This window comes from Panthera onca, chromosome A1 (genome assembly GCF_046562875.1).
Source record: "Panthera onca isolate mPanOnc1 chromosome A1, mPanOnc1 haplotype 2, whole genome shotgun sequence".
Taxonomy (NCBI): domain Eukaryota; kingdom Metazoa; phylum Chordata; class Mammalia; order Carnivora; family Felidae; genus Panthera; species Panthera onca.
In genome coordinates, this window is record NC_138339.1 from 153,712,098 (window position 1) to 153,732,268 (window position 20,171).

A 20,171-nucleotide genomic window follows, 5' to 3' on the forward strand; every position below is an offset into this window, starting at 1 on the left:
CTCCAGCCTTCCCTCTTTCCAAGCAGAGCTGTTAACTTATGACCTCCCAGATACTAAGTCCTGCTTGCTTTTGGAACACACTCCATCCGGCCCCTCCACTTTTGCAAGCCAGACTCGGGGTCTCTGTTTGGCCGGCGGGCTGCCCCTCTGCCCCGGCTCCCTCCTGCCAGTCCGTGCAGCGCCCACCACCTCTCTGCCCTTCCTACCCTCTTCCATGGGCCTCTCGTCTGCGCTTGGCTCCGGAGACTCCACTCTGCTAGTCTTCTGTTGGTTTTCTGGGTTATTTAGGCAGGTGTAGGTGGAATCTAAGTGATCAGCAGGACACACAGTGAGCCCAGAGTCCTCCTACGCCACCATCTTCTGACTATCCTCACAATTTTTTTTTAATTTTTTTCTCATTTTTTTCTCTTTTTTGTTTTTGTCTTTTTTCTTGAACACAGAAAAAGGAAAAAATCGCATCTATTTTTAATTTTATTAAAATATTTTTCTTTAATTTTTTTCTACTATATTCTTTACTTTTGTGTATATTTTTTTCAAATTCTATTTTACCCCCAACATCTCAGTTTACTCTACTTCAGTGTATTTATTTTTTCAAATTCTCAAACGATTTCCTTTTTCTTCCCCTTCCCCCTTTTTTTCTCTCATCTGTCAAACCACTTTCAACACCCAGACCAAAACACACCTAAGATCCAGTATCATCTATTCAATTTTTGAGTGTGTGTTTAAGTATTAATTTTAACATTTTTTTACCTTTATTTTTTTTAATTTCAGTTTTTCTACCTCATTAAATCCTTTCTCCCTTCTAAATGACAAAACAAAGGAATTCACTCCCAAAGGAAGAACACAAAAAATGACAGCCAGTGATTTAACAAACACAGATACAAGGAAAATGTCTGAACCAGAATTTAGAATCACGATAATAAGAATACTAGGTGGAGTAAAAAATAGATTAGAATCCCTTTCTGTGGAGATAAAATAAGTAAAAAATAGCCAGAATGAAATTAAAAATTGTATAACTGAGCTGTAATCATGGGTGGATGCAGCGGCAGCAAGGATGGATGAGGCAGAATAGAGAATCAGCAATATAGAAGATAAACTTATAGAGAATAATGAAGCAAAAAAAAAAAAGAGGGGGTGTTAGGCAAAAGAGAACGATTTAAGAATTAGAGAAATCAGTGACTCATTAAAAAGGAACATCAGAATCATAGGAGTCCTAGAAGAGGAAGAGACAGAAATAGTGGTAGAAGGGTTATGTGCGCAAATCAGAGCGAAAAAAGTTCCTAACCTGGGGAAAGAAGCAGACATCAAAATCCAGGAAGCACAAGGGGCCCCCATTAGATTCAACAAAAACCAACCATTAACAAGGCATATCATAGTCCAATTCAGAAAATACTCAGGCAAGGAGAGAATCATGAAAGTAGCAAGGGAAAATAAGTCCCTAACACATATGGGAAGACGGATCAGGTTTGCAGCAACCTATCCACAGAAACTTGGCAGACCATAAAAGAGTGGCAGGATATATTCAGTGTGCTGAATCAGAAGAATATGCAGCCAAGAATTCTTTATCCAGCAAGGCTGTCACTGAAAACAGAAGGAGAGATAAAAAGTTTCTCAGACAAACGAAAATTAAAGGAGTTTGTGACCACTAAACCAGCCCTGCAAGTAATTTTAAGGGGGACTCTCTGAGGGGAGAAAATATGAATATTTGTGTATATATATATATATATATATATCAAAAGCAAGAAAGATTAGAAAGGACCAGAGAACACCACCAGAAAATCCAACTCTACAAGCATCATAGTGGCAATAAATTCATAACTTTCACTACTCACTTTAAATGTCAATGGACTCAATGCTCCAATTAAAAGACATAGGGTAACAGAATGGATAACAAAACAACATCCATTTATATGCTATTTACAAGAGACCCATTTTAGACCTAAAGACACCTTCAGACTGAAAGTAAGGGGATGGAGAACCATCTATCATGCTAATGGCCAACAAAAGAATGCCGGGTAGATATACTTAAACAATATACACTTTAAAATAAAGACTGGGGTGCCTGGGTGGCTCAGTTGGTCAAGCGTTGGACTTTGGCTCAGGTCATGATCTCACGGTCTGTGAGTTCAAGCCCCGAGTCCAGCTCTGTGCTGACAGCTGACAGCCTGGAGCCTGGTTCGGATTCTGTGTCTCCCTCTCTCTCTCTAATCTTCCCCCGTTCATGCTCTGTCTCTCTCTGTGTCAAAAATAAATAAATAATGAACAAAATTTCATAAATAAATAAATAAGTAAATAGACTGTATCAAGAGATGCAGAAGGGCATTATATCATAATCAAGGGGTCTATCCACCAAGAAGACCTAACAATTGTAAACATTTATGCACCAATTGTGAAAGCACCCAAATATATAAATGAATTAATCACAAACATAAAGAAACTCATTGATAATAATACCATAATAGTAGATTTCAACACCCCACTCACAGCAATGGACAGATCATCTAATCAAAAAATTAATAAGGAAACAATGGCTTTGAATGACACACTGGACCAGAAGGACTTAAAAGATATATTCAGAATATTTCGTCCTAAACAGCAGAACATACATTCTTCTCCAGTGCACATGGAACATTCTCCAGATTAGACCGTATACTGGGACACAAATCAGCCCTAAGTAAGTGCAAAAAATTGAGATAATACCATGCATATTTTCAGACCACAATGCTATGAAACTCGAAATCAACCACAAGAAAAAATTTGGAAAGGTAACAAATACTTGGAGACTGAACAACATCCTACTAAAGAATGAATGGGCTAAGCAGTTAAAGAGGTTATTAAAAAGTATATGGAAGTCAATGAAATTGATAACACCACAACACAAAACCTCTGGGATGCAGCAAAGGCAATCATAAGAGGAAAGTATATAGCAACCTAGGCCTTCTTAAAGAAGAAGAAAGATCTCAGATACAGAAGCTAACCTTAAGCCTTAAGGAGCTGAAAAAAGAGCAGCAAGTAAAACCCAAAAACAGCAGAAGAAAGGAAATAATAAAGATTAGAGCAGAAATTAATACTATTGAAACCAATAAAACAGAACAGATCAATGAAACCAGAGGCTGGTTCTTTGAAAAAATTAACAAAATTGATAAGCCACTAGCCAGTTTGAATAAAAAGAAAAAGGAAAGAACCCAATTAAATAAAATGAGGAATGAAAGAGGAGAGATCACACCCAACACAGCAGAAATAAAAACAATAAGAGAATATTATGAGCAATTATAACCAATAGAATGGGCAACCTGGAAGAAATGGACAAATTCCTAGAAACATATACACGACCAAAACTGAAACAGGAAGAAATAGAAAATTTGAACAAACCCATAACCAATAAGGAACTACAATTAGTAATTGAATATCTGCCAAAAAACCAAGAGTCCAGGGCCAGATGGCTTTCCAGGGGAATTCTACCCAACATTTAAGGAAAAGTTAACACCTATTCTCTTGAAGGTGTTCCAAAAAATAGAAATGGAAGGAAAACTTCCAAACTTTTTCAATGAAGTCAGCATTACCTTGACTCCAAAACCAGACAGAAACCACACTAAAAAGGAAAACTATAGACCAATTTCCCTGAGGAACATGGATGCAAAAATCCTCAATAAGATATTAGCCAAGCAGATGCAACAACACACTAAAAAAATTATTCACTACAACCAAGCGGGATTTATACCTGGGATGCAGGACTGGTTCAATATCTGCAAAACAATTAACGTTATTCACCACATCAATAAAAGAAAGGACAGGCACTATATGATTCTCTCAATAGATGCAGAGAAAGCATTGGACAAAATACAACATCCTTTCTTGAATAAAAACAATCAAGAAAGTAAGGATAGAAGGAGCATACTTCAAGATCATAAAAGCCATATATGAATGACCCAATGCTAATATCATCCTCAATGGGGAAAAACTGAGAGCTTTCCCCCTAAGGTCAGGAACAAGACAGGGATGTCCACTCTCACCACTGTTAGTCAACATAGTATTGGAAGTCTTAACCTCTGCAATCTGACAACACAAAGAAGTGAAAGGCATCCAAATCGGCCAGGAGAAAATCAAATTTTCACTCTTCACAGATGACATGATACTCTATATGGATCACCTGAAAGATTCCACCAAAAAACTGCTAGAATTGATTCATGAATTCAGCAAAGTTGCAGGATATATAACCAACACACAGAAATTGGTTGCATTCCTATACACCAACAATGAAGCAACAGAGAGACAAATCAAGGAATTGATCCCATTTACAGTTACACGAAACACCATAAAATACCTGTGAATAAATCTAACCAAAGAGGTGAAAAATCTATACACTGAAAACTATAGAAAGCTTATGAAAGTAATTGAAGAAGACACAAAAAAATGGAAAAAGATTCCATGCTCCTGGATACGAAGAACACATATTGTTATTGATACTACCCAAAGCAATCTACATATTCAATGCAATCCCTATCAAAGTAACACCAGCATTCTTCGCAGAGCTAGAACAAATAATCCTAAAATTTGTATGGAATCAGAAAAGACCCCAAATAGCCAAAGAAATCTTGAAAAAGGAAACCAAAGCATGAGGCATCACAATCCCAGACATCAAACTATACTACAAAGCTGTAGTCATCAAGACAGTATGGTACTGGCACAAGAACAGACACTCAGATCAATGTGACAGAATAGAGAATCGAGAAATGGACCCACAAACGTATGGCCATCTCATTTTTGACAAAGCAGGAAAGAATATCCAATGGAATAAAAACAGTCTCAAAACTCAAAATGGATGGAAGTCCTCAATGTAAGACAGGAAGCCATCAAATCCTTGAGGGGGAAGTAGGCAAAAACCTCTTTGATCTTGGCCACAGCAATTTCTTACTCAACACGTGTCCAGAGGCAAGGGAAACAAAAGCAAAAATGAACTACTAGGACCTCATCAAAATAAAAAGCTTCTGCACAGTAAAGGAAACAATCAGCAAAACTAAAAGTCAACCAACAGAATGGGAGAAGATTTTTGCAAACGACATATCAGATAAAGGGTTAGCATCCAAAATCTATAAAGAACTCATCAAACTCAACACCCCAAAACCAAATAATCCAGTGAAGAAATGGGCAAAAGACATGAAGAGACACTTCTCCAAAGAAGACATCCAGATGGCCAAATGACACATGAAAATAATGCTCAACATCAGTCGTCATCAGGGAAATACAAATCGAAAGCAGAATGAGATACCACCTTATTCCTGTCAGGATGGTTAACATGAACAACTCAGGCAACAAGAGATGTTGGTGAGGATGCGGGGAAAGAGGATCTCTTTTGCATTGTTGGTGGCAATGCAAACTGGTGCAGCAACTCTGGAAAACAGTCTGGAAGTTCCTCAAAAAACTAAAAATAGAACTACCCTATGACCCAGGAATTGCACTACTAGGCATTTATCCACGGGATACAGGTGTGCTGTTTCAAAGGGACACATGCACCCCCATGTTTATAGAAGCACGGTCAACAATAGCCTAAGTATGGAAATGTCCACCGATGGATGAATGGATAAAGAAGATGTGGTATATATATACAATGGAGTATTATTTGGCAATCAAAAAGAATAAAATCTTGCCATTTGCAACTACGTGGATGGAACTGGAGGGTATTATGCTAAGTGAAATCAGTCAGGAAAGGCAAAAATCCTATAACTTCAGTCATATGAGGACTTTAAGAGACAAAACAGATGAACATAAAGGAAGGGAAACAAAAATAAAATATAAAAAGGGAGGGGGACAAAACAGAAGAGACTCATAAATATGGAGAACAAACTGAGGGTTACTGGAGGGGTTGTGGGAGGGGGGATATACTAAATGGTAAGGGGCACTAAGGAATCTACTCCTGAAATCACTGTTGCACTATATGCTAACTAATTTGGATGTATTTTTTTAAAAATTATATATATATATATATATATATATATATATATATATATATATATAATAAAAATCTACCTCACCAAAATTAATGTAAAAAATAAATAAAATTTTGACTTAATGTTTTCATATATGTATACACTGTTAAATAATCACAACAAACCAGCTAATTAATATATCCATCAACTTACACAGTTGTCTTCTTTTCTTTCTCTTTCTTTCTTTCTTTCTTTCTTTCCTTCCTTCCTTCCTTCTTTCTTCCCTTCTTTGTTTTTTTTATCCTTTCTTCTCCTTCTCCTTATTCTACCCCTCCTCCGCCTCCTCCTCCCCTCCTCTTCCTCCTCTTCCTTCTTCTTGGTTTCCTAGTGAGATCACTTAAGATTAACCCTTGTAGAAAATGTCAAGCATACAATAAAGTATCATTAACAATATTCACATTGTAGAAGAGATCTCCAGCTTTTATTCATCTTGCATAATGGAAATTTTATAGCCTTTGACCCAAATCTCCCCACATATTGTTACAAATGGAAGTATTTTCTTTTTTAATATTTTCTTATCCATTCATTTGTTGATTAGCATTATGGTTCTTTCCATATCTTAGCTATTCCAGGTAATGCTGTAATAATCATAAGAGTGCATATAATTCTTCAAGATATGGATTTCACTACCTTTGGATATAAACTTGAATTGGGATTGTAAAATCATGTATTATTTCCATTTTTTTTTTATTTTTTCAGAAACTCCCATACTCTTGTATTTAGTGGCTGTACCAGTTTACATTTCCACCAGCAATGCACAGATATCCACTTTTGTCTACATTCTGACCAATACTTATTATCTTTTGTCGTTTGATAATAGCCATGAGTCACTTAATTGCCAGACAGGGTAGGAAATGGTAACTGCACTACTGTCCATGCTGTTAAGTTGGAAGGAGAATGTAAACCTTGGTTCTCACAAACCTCTCCATCCCAGAGAGAGTTTCAGCAGCTTCTCTACCATTTGTAGAAATTCAAGTCCTGAAACTTTTATGATGAGGAAAACAAAGGCAGAAAGAATGGAACCAAAAGGAATAACCTTACAAAATGGGTCCTGCAGATGCACATCTGAAACATACAGAAGACATTTCTAAAGGGTCTCATGACTAATGTGTTAGTAGATAATAAAAGGTAATCTTCTGTTTACAATAGCCAGACCTACAAAGTCTTTTAAACCTCATTTGAACACACAAATTCTTAAGAGTTACTTATCCTTAACCAAAGTAATGAAAAATAATCAGTCACTCCTCACAATAAGAAGCGCAACTCTTTCGGGGCGCCTGGGTGGCGCAGTCGGTTAAGCGTCCGACTTCAGCCAGGTCACGATCTCACGGTCCGTGAGTTCGAGCCCCGCATCAGGCTCTGGGATGATGGCTCAGAGCCTGGAGCCTGTTTCAGATTCTGTGTCTCCCTCTCTCTCTGCCCCTCCCCCGTTCATGCTCTGTCTCTCTCTGTCCCAAAAATAAATAAACGTTGAAAAAAAAAAAAAATTTAAAAAAAAAAAAAAAAAAAGAAGCGCAACTCTTTCTGCCCATTCATCCTGTACCTGTACTTTAATAAAAACATCCTTTTGCACTGAAAACATGTCATGAATTCTTCCTAATCTTTTGACTGATGGCCCCACATCATTTTACATTGTATGTGCACTTATAAGTTGTGTTTATTTTCTGCCCTAGGGCAGAAAAATCAGTTCAAGTTCCCTTAGTAGTGTCCTGGTTGACTATATTTCACAGTATTGTGGAGTGGGAGGTTCCTTTGTTACCAAGTTTCCATCTTTCTTTTCATTCTATATATGGTCTTTCTATCTTTTGAAGTGTAGATGCTGTTCACTCAACCCATATTTCTTCAGGAGGAATTTCTTTAAATACGTTTGTAGAATTGCTGTGGAAGGGAGGAAGTGAGTCCAGAGTATACCTGGATCACCTTATTGGAAAAGAACTCGAGGCTGCTTTGCCTTTTCTTTTCTTTTCTTTTCTTCAAAATAATTAATTGTGGATTTCAGGGAAAATGGCAGAGTAGGAGGATCCTAAACTCACCTTGTGCTATGGACACAATTAGAAAACACTCATTTTTTGTAAACAACCCATAAAAGGACCAAAACACTGGCAGAATAAACCACAACTAAACGTAGAGAAGAGGCTACATCAGAAAAAGTAGGAGGAGCAAAGATATTATCTGTAGCTAAACATAACGACAAGACTTTATGTGGGAGTGAAGGACGCTACAGACACTGTGAGAGAAGAGAAAAAGACCCACACAATGGGGATGCCACACAGGTCTGTGGAAGTGATGTCAGTTCTAACGTCATAAGCAGACCAAAGTACACCGAGGAAAAACTTGTCACCTCCGGGCAAGAGACCAAACACTGCCCGCACCTGGCAAGGAGAGCCTCTGCAGATGACTTGTCTCAAGGACAGATCAGCCAAAAAAAAACAGCACAGTGCAAAAAGCACACAACCATTTATAACTGCACCAAATGCCATTATATATCTAGGAACAAACTTAACCAAAGAGGTGAAATGCCTGTGCTCTGAAAAATATAAAACACTGATGAGAGAAATTGAAGATGATACAAACTAATGGAAAGGATTTCATGCTCATGAATTGGAATATAAATATTGTTAAAACGTCTCAACCACCCAAAGGAATCTACACATATAATGCACTCCCTATGAAAATACAATCAATACTCACACAGCTAGAATAACTCTAAAACTGGTATTGAACCACAAAAGAGCCCAAATGGCTAGAGAAATCTGGGAAATAAATAAATAAATAAATAAAGCAAAGCTGGAGATATCACAATTCCAGAATTACAGACTTCAAGTTGTTACAAAGTAGTAGTTATTTATCAAGCTACTATAGTAGTGTTACAAAAACAGACACACATATCAGTGGAAGAGAATAGAAACCCAGAAGTGAAATCACAAATATATGGTCAATTAATCTTCAACAAAACAGGGAAGAATATCCAGTGGAAAAAAAGACAGTCACTTCTACAATTGGTGTCTGGAGAACTGGATAGCTACATTCACAAGAGTGAAACTGGACTACTTCTCACATAATACACAAAAATATTTCAAAATAAATTAAAAGGCTAAATGTGATAGGAAGCCACTAAAATCCTAGAGGAGAAGAGCACAGTCAGTAACTTCTTGGATTTCAGCCTTAGCAAGGTCATTTTCTAAATGTATTTTTTAATGTTTATTTATTTTTGAGAGAGAGAGAGAGTAAGCAGGGAAGGGGCAGAGAAAGAGGGAGCACAGAATCGGAAGGAGGCTCCAGGTTCCAGGCTGTCAGCACAGAGTCTGATGTGGGAGTTGAACTCATGGACTGTGAGATCATGAACTGAGCCAAAGACGGATGCTTAACCAACTGAGCCACCCAGGTGAGCCAAAAAAGTCATTTTACTAAATATATCTTCTGATGTGAGGGAAACAAAAGCAACTAAACAAAATAAACTATTGGGATTTCATCAAAAGAAAAAAGTTTCTGCACAGTGAAGAAAGCAATCGACACAAGTAAAAGGCACCTATAGTTGAGAGAAGTTATTTGCAAATAAAATATCTGATAAAGGGTTAGTATCCAAAAAATGTAATGAACTTATGAAATTCAACATCTAAAAACTTAATAATTTAATTAAAATGGGCTGAAGACAGGAACAGACATTTTTTTGTCCAAAAGAAAAGAAAAAAAGACATCCAGATGGCCAACAGAGACACGAAAGATTCTCAACAATCAAAAGTACAATGAAATGTCATCTCGCTTTTGCCAGAACAGCTAAAATCAATAGTATAAGAAACAACATGTATTGGCCAGGATGTGGAGAAAGGGGAATTCCCTTGCACTGTTAGTGGGAATCCACACTGGTCAGCTACTCTGGAAAACAGTATGGGGCCTTTTCAAAAATGAGAGAGGGAAACAAGTCAGAATAGATTCTGAATGATAGAGACAAAACTGAGGGTTGATGGATGGAGGTGGGTGGGGGATGGGCTAGATGTGTGATGAGCATTAAAGAGGGCAATTGTTGTAATTAGCTCGGGTGTTGTATGCAAGTGTATGAATTAATTCTACTCCAGGAACCAACAGTGCACTGTGTATTAACTAAAATTTTATAAATAAATAAATTAATTAATTAATATTAAGTGAAAAATGGAATTACCCTATGATGGGTAGTACTCATTGTACTACTCTGCATTTGCACAAAGAAAATAAAAATACTAATTCAGGGATTATATGCACTCCAAAGATTGTAGCAGCAGTATCTACAATAGCCAAATTATGGAAACAGCCCATGTGACCACTGGCTTATAAATAGATAAATAATGCATAGTATTATATATATAATATATATTATATATATTTATACATTATATTTATCTACATTTATTTATTTATATATAATATATATTTTAATATATATTTATATATTATATAAATTTATATATTATATTATATATAAATTATATATATAATTTATATATATTATATATAATATATTATATACTATATATAATATATTATATATATTATATAAACATATTTATAATATATAATATAATATATATAAATATATATATTTTGTGTATATATACACATATATACACATATATGTATATATATGTAATATTACTCAGTCATAAAACACAAGATAATTTATTTGCAGTGGCATGGATGGAGCTGCAGACTGTAATGCTAAGCAAAATCAGTCAGAGAATAACAAATACCATATAATTTCACTCATATGTAGAATTTAAGAAAAAGAAACAAGGAAAAAGAAAAAGAAAACAAAGAGTAAAAAAAAGACAGAGAGGGAAACAAAAAAGATTCTTAACTGTAGAGAAAAAATGGATAGTTATCATAAGGAAATTGGGCAGGGTAATTGGTTAAATAGGTAATGGAGAATAAGAAGTGGACTTGTGATGAGCGCCAGGTGTTGTATGGAAGTGTTTATCACTATACCACATACCTTAAAGTAAAATTACACTGTGTATTCACTAATGGAAATTTAAATAAAGACTTTTCATAAAACAAAAGTACTACCAAAATAACCACAAAAGAAGTAAAAGAATGGCCATAAATACATATCTATCAATAATTACTTTGAATGTAAATGGACTAAATTCTGCAATCAAAAGGCATAGGGTGAAGGAATGGGCAAAAAACAAGCTCTATCTCTATGCTGTCTAAAATAGTCTCATCAGTCCTAAAGACTCATGCAGATTGAAAGAAAAGGGATTGAGAAGAATTCATTATGAAAAAAGATTGTTAATAGAAAGCAGTGATAGTAATACTTATATGGGACCAAATAGGCTAAAAAAGAAAGATTGTAAAGAGAGACAAAGAAGGAAAATACATAATCAGAAATGGAACAATCTAACAAGAAGATATAACAATTGTAAATATTTATGCACTCAACATGGAGGTATCCAAATTATAAAGCAGTTAATAACAAACACAAAGGAGGCAATTAAGAGTAATATAATAATAATAAGGGACATTAAAATTTCACAGACATCAGTGGACAGATCAAACAGAAAATCAACAAGGAAACAGTGGCTTTGATTGATTTTTGGACCAGAGAGATTTAACAGATGTATTCAGAACTTTCTATTCTAAAACAGGAGAATACACATTCTTTCCAAAAGCATACGGAATATTCTCCAGAATAGATCACATATTAGATCACAAACAATTCTCCCCAAATTAAAACAAGATAGAAGTCATACTGCACATATTTCTGATCACAACTCCATGAAAGCAGAAATCAACCACAAGATTAAATACGGAAAGAGCTAAAACAAGTGGAGATTAAATAACATGCTTCTAAACAGTTAATGGTTTAACAAAGAAAACAAGGAGGAAGTTATGAATGCATGAAATGAAAATAAAAACATAATGGTCCAAAATCTTTAGGATGCAGGAAAAGCTGCTGTAATTGGGAAGTTTATAGCAATAAAGGCCTACCTCATGAAGCATGACTAATCTAAAATAAAAAGATAATCTTTCACATAAAGGAAGTAAAAAACAAGCAAACCAAAGAAAACAAAAGCAGTAGAAGGAAGTAAATAATAAGTATTAGAACAGGAAAAAGTATTAGAACAGAAATAAAGACACTAAAAGCAAAAGAAAAAAAAAAAAAAAAAAAAAGAAAAGAAAAACAAGCCAAAATGGAACAGAACAAAGAAACAGAGACTGGTTCTTTGACAAGATCAACAAAATTGATAAACCTTTACCAGACTCAAAAAAAAGTAAGCAACTCAGGTTAACAAAATCACAAATAAAGAGGAGAAATAACTGCTACCACAGAAATATATAGGATAAAAAGAGAATATTATAAAAAGTTAAGTACCAATAAATTGGACAAACTAGAAGAAATTTATCCTAAACACACATAACTTTCCAAAGCTGAATCAGAATGAAATAGAAAATTTGAACAGACTGTTTACCAGCAGTGAAATTAAATCATTAATCAGAGAAGTCTCAAGTAACAAAAGTCCAGGACCAGATGGTTTCACAGGTGAATTCTGCCAAGCATTTAAAGGAGATGGATTACATATTCTTCTCCAAATATTGCAGAATTTAACCAAAGGAAGGAAAATGTCCAAATTCATTTTATGAGCGCAGAATTACCCTGATACCAAAACCAGATAACCCCAGTATAAACAAAAGAGAATGGCAGGCCAGTATCTCTAATATATATGCAAACATTTGTCAACAAAATATCAACAAACAGAATCCACCAATACATTTAGAAAGTCATTTACCACAATCAAGTTGGATTAATTTGTGGGATGCAAAACTGGTACAATATGTTCAAATTAATGTGATTCATTACATCAAAATAAAACATAAAAAATGCAATCATTTCAATAGATTGAGAGAAAACATCTACAAAGTAGAACATCCATTCATGATAAAAACCCTCAACAAAATAAATTTCAAGGGAACATAACCCTGACTAATAAACATTGTATATGGAACAACAACAACAACAACAAAGCACAGCAAGTATCTTACTCTAGGGAAAAACTTTATTTCACCTAAAATTAGGAATACGACAAAGATTTTCATTATCAACACTATTATTCAATATAGGTCTTAAGGTCCTAGCCAATGAGACAAGGAACAGGAATAAAGATATCCAAAATGGTAATGAAGGAGTAAAACTTTAAACATGTATTGATGACATGATACTATATAAAAAACCATCAGGACTTAACAAATAGCACCAGAACTGAAAGGAATTCTGTAAGTTTGTAGGACACAAAATAAGTGGTCAGAAATCCATTGCATTTATGTATTCCACTAATGAAATAACAGAAAGATAATTAAAAAAAAAAAAAAACGAATCCCATTTGCTATTGCACCAAGTATCATATAATATCTAGGAATAAACTTGATCAAGTAGGCTAAACACTTGTACTCTGTAAACTATAAATTACTGATAAAAGAAATTGAAGATGAAACAAACACATGGAAAGACATTTCATCCTCATGGATTGGAAGAACAAATAATGATAAAGTGTGTATAACTGCATAAAGCATCTACACATTAAGTACAATCCATTTTTAATGGATTACCAACAGCATTTTTCACAGAATTTGAAGAAACAATCCTACAATTTATATGGAATCACCAAAGACTCTGGATAGACAAAGCACTCTTGAAAATGAAAAACAAAGCTAGAGGTATCAAAATTCCAGATTTCGAGTTCTATTATAAAGTTGTAGTAGTACACTATGGCACTGGCATAAAAATATATTCATGAATCAATGGAACAGAATAGAAACCCAGAAATAAGCCCACATTAACATGTCAATTAATATTTGACAAAGTAGGAAAGAATATCCCATGGGAAAAGACAATCTCTTCAACAAATAATGTTGGGAAAACTGGAGAGCTCCATGCAAAAGTAACCATGCGAAGTTGGACCACTTTCTTACACCATACAAAAAAAAAAATCAACTCAAAATAGATTAAGTAGTTACATTTGGGACCTGAAATCATAAAAGTCCTAGAAGGGAACACAAATAGTAATTTCTCTGACATCAGATATAGCAACATTTTTCTAGATATGTCTCCTGAGATAAGAGAAACAAAAACAAAAATGAGCTTTGGGATTACATCAAAATAAAACCTTTCTGAACAACAAAAGAAACAGTTAAAAAACGTAAAAGACAACCTTTTGAAGGAGAGAGGCTATTTGCAAATGAATATCTGATAAATGGTTATTCTTTATAATATATAAAGATTTTACACAATGAAACACCAAAAGAAACAAATAATTCAGTAAAAAATGGGCAGGACACTAAGCAATATAATCTAGTCAGAAAAAGACAAAACTATATGATTTCACTAATATGTAGAATTATGAAACACATAAAATGAAAACAGATGGTTCCCAGAGGGGAGGTGGGTTGGGGGATAGGTGAAATAAGTGTAAGGGATTAAGAGTACAATTATCTTGATAGGAACTGAGTAATATGAACAGTTGTTGAATCACTAAATTGTAGATCTCAAACTAATATAACACTGTATGTTAACTATAATTGAATTAATATAGAAAATAAATCGGGGCATTTTGGTGGCTTAGTTGGTTAAAGGTCCAACTTTGGCTTAGGTCATGATCTCATGGTTCATGGATTCAAAGCCTGGGGCCAGGCTCTGTACTAATAGTTCAGAGCTTGGATCCTGCTTTGGATCCTATGTCTCCCTCTCTCTGCCCCTCCTCTGTCTGTCTCTGTATCTCAATAAATAAATAAATAAATAAATAAATAAATAAATAAATAGATAGATAGATACAAATACATACATACACAACAAAAAATAAATAAATGTGATCATTGATTTAATTTAATTTAATCATTGATTTCAGATCTATGTGTCATCAGGGATATGCAAATTAAAAGAGAAATAAGATAACATTACATACATATTTGGTTAAAATCCAGAACACTAACAATTCTAAATGCTGCTGAAGACGTGGCACAATAGGAGGTATCATTTGTTGCTGGGAAGTTTGCAAAATGACACAATCACTTTGGAAGATAGTTTGATAATTTCTTAATAAATAAGCTAAACATATTTTAAAACATCCCAGCAGTCATTAACTTGAAAATATGTCCACACAAAAATGCACACATGATGTTTATGGAAGCTTTATTTATAACTATAAAACTTGAAAGCAAACAGGATCTTCTTCATTTGATGAACTGATACACTGTGGTGCATCCAAACAATGAAATATTATTCAGTGATAAAATGACATAAGCTATCAATTCATGAAAAAGCATGGAGGAACTCTAATGTATATTATTAATTGAAAGAAGCCAATCTGAAAAGACTGTATATACTATGTAATTCCAACAATACAATATTCTGGAAAAAGCAGAACTATGGAGACATTAAAAGTTCAGTAGCTGCCAGTGTCATGAGTAGGAGAGGAATGAATTGGCAGAGCACACAGGTTTTAAAGGCAGTAAAACTACTTGTGTGGTACTATAGTGATGGATACAAGGGGAAGTCTGTATAAACTTAGAGATGGCAGTTTTTTCAAATGCCTGTTTGTTTGTTTTTTTGACAAAAACAACAAAATAATCGTAAGGCTTACAAAAAAGTAGGAAAACATGGACCATACTTTGAAAAAAAATACATCGATAGAAAATGTCTCTGAAAAAACACAGAAGAATTGCTAGACAAAATATTAAACTGTCTTTAATATAATCAGATGGGCAAATAAAAAAATAAGTCAAGGATTTTGTTTAAAATGACATATAAATAAAATGAGAATATATAAAAAAGAGATGGGAATCCTAAAAAAGAAACAAATCAGAAATTCTAAAGCTGAAAAGTACAAAAACTACAATGAAAATTTACCAGAGAGATAAAATGGAAGATTTAAACAGTCAGAAAAAAAATAAGGAAGACAAAGTCGGGAACATATATGTAAATTCTGAGAACAGAAAGACCAAAGAATGAAGGGGAACATAACAAAGAGTTTAAGTGGGAGTTCATCAAGTGGAACAATACATGCATTATAGGAGTCCCAGAGGAAATTAAAGTTAAAGGGGCAGAGAGATTGCTTGAATAAAAAATAGGTAAATCTTCTTAAATATGATGAAAGACATGAATATAAAATCCAAGAAACTCAAGAAACTCAACAAACTGCAGCTAGGATAACCTCAAAAAGATTCACTAACAGCTACAATTAATCAAACTACCAAAGATGGAAGGAAACTATTGAAAACAGCAAGACATAAGAAACTTGTCAAATTTAAGATTGTCAGTAAGATTATCTGTTGAGTTCTCAGCAGAGATTGAGAATTGAACATGATGAGAAATATATTAAAAATGATGACAGGGGCGCCTGGGTGGCGCAGTCGGTTAAGCGTCCGACTTCAGCCAGGTCACGATCTCGCGGTCTGTGAGTTCGAGCCCCGCGTCGGGCTCTGGGCTGATGGCTCGGAGCCTGGAGCCTGTTTCCGATTCTGTGTCTCCCTCTCTCTCTGCCCCTCCCCCGTTCATGCTCTGTCTCTCTCTGTCCCAAAAATAAATAAAAAACGTTGAAAAAAAAAATTAAAAAAAAAAAAATGATGACAGCATTACAAACTTCTAACGGAAATTATATCTGGAAAATTTCCCTTCAAAAAAGAAAGAGAGAAACAAAGATATTTTTGGTAAACAAAAGCAATAGAAATGCATTATTAATAGACCTTTCCTAGAGGAACTATCAAAAGGAGACCTTTAGGTTGAAATAATATGATGCTACACTGTAACTTGAAGCCATATGACATTCTGAGGTTTTCCAGTAACTTAAATACATGGGAAAATATAAAAGTTGATATTACTCTAATATTGATTTGTAAACCGAATTTTACACAAAATATAAAGAATTAGTGACATCAATAACCTAAAGTGAGGAGGAAATATGTATAGAAATAGAGTTTCTATATGTGATTGAATTTCAGTTAGTATCAGTTCAAATTAAATTGATAAACTTCTAAAATATTACATGTAATCTCAGTGGTAACCATAAAGAAAATAACTATAGAGTATATACAAATGGAAATAAAAGGGAATCAAAAATTGCTACTACAAATAAAATAAACTACACATGAACAAAAGAGAGTACTGGGGAAAATAAGAAGCAAACAAACTATCATATATACAGAAATCAGATGGCAAAATGGCAACATATAGTCAATCTTCATCAGAAATTACTGTAAATGTAAGTGGATTAAATATCCCAATTTTGCCATACAGACATTATACATATATAAGGGCATGCAGTCTAGAGATTCACTTCATATATGTAAAGTCTCAAAAAAATAGTCTCAATAGCCTGAAAATAAAAGCATGTGAAACAGAAGATAATCCACAAAAAGTATAGCCAGAAAAAAATAGTTACACTAATATCAGACAAAGTGGAACTTAGGTCCAAAATTATTTGTAAGAGATAAAGAAGGACATTATACATGATTTACAGTTGAATTTAAACTAAGAATATATAACAGTTATAAGCATATATGCACCAAACCTCAGATTCCCAAAATATGTGAAGCACATATTGAAAGAATTGAATGGAAAAATAATTGGATACTATTCTACATGAACAGTTGAAACTTCAAGTATCCCACTTTCAGTAATGGATAGAACAACCAGATAAAAGAGATATTAAAAAAAAAAGACTTGTCGGGGCGCCTGGGTGGCGCAGTCGGTTAAGCGTCCGACTTCAGCCAGGTCACGATCTCGCGGTCCGTGAGTTTGAGCCCCGCGTCAGGCTCTGGGCTGATGGCTCGGAGCCTGGAGCCTGTTTCTGATTCTGTGTCTCCCTCTCTCTCTGCCCCTCCCCCGTTCATGCTCTGTCTCTCTCTGTCCCAAAAATAAATAAAAAACGTTGAAAAAAAAAATTAAAAAAAAAAAAAAAAAGACTTGTAAACTAGTCAGACTTAAAAGATACAAACAAACAAAACTCTTCTCTGAACAACATCTGAATATGCAATTTTCTTAAATCCGTATGGACACGATAGACCACATCCTGGATTTTATCATGAAATACATTGTAATAAGATTAAAATGTTGAAATCATATAAAGCAAATTTTGTGATAAAAATATAAAGAGGCAAGCAATGAATAACAGAAGAAAAACTAGAACTTATAATTATATGAAAATTGAACAATACACTATTAAATAGAAAGTTTAAGAAATCACAATGGAGATTCACAAAAAAACAACTTGAGGCATATGAAGATATAAACAAAGATACTGAAACTTAGTAAGCTGAGAAAAAGCAGTGCTAAAAGGGAATTTATCACAGTAAACAAATACATGTTAAAAATAAGGAAGGTCTCAAATCAACAAATAAATGTTATAACTTAACTCGGAAAAAAATACAAAAGTAACGAAAGGGAAAAAAAATACAGAGAAGAGATGGGGCACCTGGTTGGCTCAATAGGTAGAATATGCAACTCTTTTATTATTTTTTTGACGTTTATCTATTTTTTGAGAGACAGAATGCAAGCGGGGGAGGGGCAGAGAGAGAGGGAGACAGAGAATCTGGACATAGAATCTGGAGCAGGCTACAGGCTCTGAGCTGTCAGCACAGAACCCCATTAGCTGTGAGATCATGACTTGAGCAGAAGTCTGCCACCCAACTGACTGAGCCACACAGGTGCCTCACAACAGTGACTCTTGATCTCGGGGTTGTGAGTTCAAGCCCAACTTTGGGTGTGAGATAACTTACAAAAAAAGTGGAGGTAAATAATATATTGTATAGAAAAAAACACCAAAGAAAACATCAAAACTAATACATGATTCTTAGAAAATTTACAAAATATTAACCAAAAAACAAAAACAAAACAAAACAAAACCAGAAGGCTCAAAATATCAGTATCAGCGAAGAGAGTGGGCACATTATTATAAACTGTATAGAAGTCAAATAATTGTGAATTGAATAGAAATAATCATACATTAAAAATTGGGTAACCAAGAATAAATGGACACATTTTCAGAAATACACACACTACCAAGAGTGAATCAGTAAATGATGCTGGGAAAACTTGACAGTTTGATGCAAAAGAATTAAACTATACCATTTTCTTACACCATACACAAACATAAACTCAAAATGGATTAAAAAAAAACATAGGCAGTAATTTCCATGGCATTAGCCATAGACACATATCACTCCTATGGCAAGGGAAATAAAAATCCAAATTAAACTATTGGAAATACACCAAAAATGTTTTTTTAAATACATTGTGAAAGAAACTATCAACAAATAAAAAGGCAATCTTCTTAACTGGAGAAGACATTTGCAAATGATATATCCAATAAGAGGGTAATATCCAATATATATAAAGAACATATATACAAGAGAAATAATATTCAAAAAGTCTGAATAAATATATTTGTTAACCCACTGAACTGACCTTTAACACAACTATGAAAACAACTACACAAATTATTAGAACTCATTTCCAAACTTTGGCCTAAGGCCATGCAGAGCTATTGGTGATTTAACTTACATTATTAAAGTCTCAGTGGACATTCCCAAATGAACACACACACACAAAAAAACACCAAGTGTTATCCTTAATCTCCATGATGTCCTGAAATCATGATTGCTGTTGAGTCCTTATGGAGTTATCTAAAATGTCAAGTGCAGGGATGAGAGATAAATATAAACATTGATTTGAAAAATATTCAAAGAAGTCTATTCAGAAAAAATGACTTTGTTCATATGAAGACTGGAGGACCAATATCAGCTATTCAAACTAGTAAGTGTGTAAGTGTGAGAGATAATAAAAGGTACATGTCTCCATTGTATTTTAATTTATTAATCATTTATTTTTTTTAATTTTTTTTAACGTTTATTTATTTTTGAGACAGAGAGAGACACAGCATGAACGGGGGAGGGGCAGAGAGAGAGGGGAACACAGAATCAAAAGCAGGCTCCAGGCTCTGAGCCATCAGCCCAGAGCCCCGACGCGGGGCTCGAACTCGAGGACCGCGAGATCGTGACCTGAGCGAAATCGGACGCTTAACCGATTGAGCCACCCAGGCGCCCCAAATTTATTAATCATTTAAAAGTTGAGATACTTCTGCAAGTGCTTAACATAATTTTTATTAGATTTAATAAAAAACTATTTTTAGTAAGCTATTAGAATAAGCAGCTGATACA